Raw genomic sequence first — 3240 nt, forward strand, 5'->3', positions numbered from 1 at the left:
TATATAGGAAAAACCCTTATTTTCCTAACATAACTGGCAGTCTCTAAGATCGAAAATCACAAGAAACCGACGTTCTTAAAAGTTGTGTCATAGTTTTATATAATAAAGCTATATGAAGATCGCATTTGTTAGATGAAGAATAGTTTTAATAGCCACTCGTTCATAAAAGCATAATACCATAATAATTGTATATCCGATGAGTTTTATAACCATACTAAACATAATATGCCTGTAACGACGTTCTTCAGGCGTCACAGCGTTATGACAACTATCACCCCAAAGGACGGACTATAACTAACAGTCAGGGTGTGGGATCATGACTTCCCGTATAGATCTATACACATTTGACACGTTCTCCGAACGGGAGACTCTGGTTATAGACAGGACTTGCATCATTACTTTCTAATAAAGAAAAGTAACGTTTGAAGATATACACGTCTCATGGATTCTCAACTAAGCCTGTATTAAAGTGATAGTTTTTGTATGCAAAGTTTATCCTTTTTCACAATGTTTGACAAAGCATAAATCATAAGTTTTTAGAATGTATAAAACGACTTAACAATGCAAGGTACTTTGAAATCATTATATACTTTGCATAAGTCTAATGCACACAAAGTAGGACAAGAGTTTTCCATAATAGTAATGAGTTCCAAGTGATTTATTCGGTAAAACAAGCGAAGTGAAACTTTATAAAATACACGATAATAACTGTATGTTTACTTGTATGCCCCCCTAAAAGAGTATAAAATCATTTAAAATGTATTTAAAGTGTGTTTGAAAGGGGTATGAACTCACTTGAAAGTTTGGAGATAGCAAGATGGAAAGCCGGGCAGAGTTTCGTCTCGGGAAACGGATTTTCCTCGGGATTCTCGGGAATCTCGGGAACACAAAACCTTCCTTCCAGACTTGAAGGTGAAAACCGGGGCTTTGGGAGGGTCTCGGGGGCTTAAACGCAGAGTTTCAGCACGAGAAAGAAGGGAATTGAGCAACTTTGGCTAGCACCCTCGCATCCTTTATATAGGGGCTGGAGAGCACACGTACGCGGGGCGTACTCCCGTACGCGGCGCGTACGGGACATCATCGCTGACTGCATTCTCGGTTGGAGCATTGGGCCACGTGGCCGAACCGGAGCCTAGCATCCGGGTACGCGGGGCGTACGTTGGTACGCTGGGCGTACGAGGGATCGGACCGGTGACTCCTTCTTCGGATAATATCGGGCTTTAATTTAATTTATATTTAAATTAATTAACAAACTTCAAAAATTCATATCTTTCTCATACAAACTCCGTTTTCGACGTTCTTTATATCCACGCGAAGGTGAGACTACGATCTACAACTTTCGTTTAGACTCCGTTGGCTAGTTTTGACTTTATTTTTAATATTATATTTTTAATAGGTCAGGACATGAAAAGTCCGTTAAAGTTCCATAACTTCTTCATCCGACGTCCGTTTTCGTCAGACTTTTTACAGTTGCGCTAGAATTGTTGATCCCTTTGATTCTCATTTAGGTTGTTTTGGCCAAAAGTCTCTTGATCTCTATTTCGAGTTTTTAGCTGTCTACTACTATATCTGTAACTTAGAAAAATCACAACTTCCTCATACGAAGTAAGATTTGGACGTTCTTTTTATGTACGGTTACGGTTTGATGATATCTATGACTTTCATTTAGACACCTAAGGTCAAAAAGTGTTTTGTTAAAACTTTGCGTTTTTACGTAACTTCGTATTGCCGGTTTTTGTCGGGAAACTTAGAATGGTCATAAATTCTTCGTTATAACTCGGATTTTAGTGTTCTTTATATGTATGAAAACCTTGTTACAATATCTACCACTTAGTATACTTAATTACGGTTTTATAAAATTTTAAATTTTGACCTGAATTTTGTTGTTGTTACAGAGAATACCAAAAACAAAGTCATAAAATGTGAGGAGCTGCACGATCACGCCTTTGCCTTCTTGCGATCATCTGAGGTACCTGAAACCAAAACTGAAATTGTACGACCAAATCTTAGTGGGTTCCCCCAAAATACCCATACACACAACAATACACATATAATCACAAACAACATACTATGGGCCCGGTTAACCATCAGGTTGGAATGCCCAAATACTACGAGTCCAATCTTCCTAGGGATGGAATACTCATGGCCCACAACCATCAGGTTGGAATGCCCAGGTTTATTGGCTTTCACACAAAGCAGATAAGCCTCTACCACCAATAGCATGTGCAGATATATAAGATAATCATATAACAGTCAATAGACATACAAACAAACCTTACAGATCATAACAACATAATAACATCCTATCTACCAGGCTACCGATCTAACAGATCATAACAGTATAACATCATCCTATCTACCATGATACTGATCTAACGGATCATTCTAGCATAACATATCAGGATAACAATCCAAAAGGGTCGACCTTGGTGCCTTCCATACTTGATTATATTGAGGAAAACTCACCTCACAACTATCGAGCTGTAAAGATAAAGTCAATTCCCGAATCACAGCCATAAACTCCACCATCTATATTCACCATATAACCACTTTCATAAATTTCCAATTAACCAAAATACCCCCAGAAGTCAAACTGGTCAAACCTTAAAAAAAGTAAAAGTTAATGGTTAAGGTCAAGTATCCTTGTTGACCTAACTCATTGAGTGCAGGTCACTTACTCGTCGGCTCCTTCCAGAACTCGATAACCCATGAAAACCTTAGTTGACTCGCCAAGTTTAAGAGAACTCATCGAGTCCATGCGTGTCTAAAAGTCGGGAAATCTTAACTGGATCGTTGAGTCCTCTTATTGACTTGTCGAGTCCATGCAGAAACTAAGCAACAAGGAAAACCTTTCCCAACTCGTCGAGTCGGCTTATCCGAATCGTCGAGTTCATGTAGTCCATTTCTCGTCCAGATGATTTTAAGCTACTACAAGGCTCTAACTAATAGATCTAGCCTCCAAGGGCCTAGTTACCACGTCAAGTTGCAAACTTTACGTGCATGCAAGGTCTTAAGAACCAAAACTAGGCTAAAGAAGAAGTTTAAGGCAAGGAGAAGGCCATAGCTTTACAAATATTAGAACTTTCTTACAACAAGGGGCTAAAGGAGTATAGATCTTAGGTTTCAACCTCAGATTTAGCCCCAAATTAGGGTTTCTTCTTTTTGGCCAGCATTGTTTATCTCATTTTTTGGAAATACAATAGAAGCAAGATTGCGATGAGCGACCTTAAGAACAGGATG

Source organism: Lactuca saligna, chromosome 7, assembly GCF_052625555.1.
Source record: "Lactuca saligna cultivar CGN05327 chromosome 7, ASM5262555v1, whole genome shotgun sequence".
Classification (NCBI taxonomy): domain Eukaryota; kingdom Viridiplantae; phylum Streptophyta; class Magnoliopsida; order Asterales; family Asteraceae; genus Lactuca; species Lactuca saligna.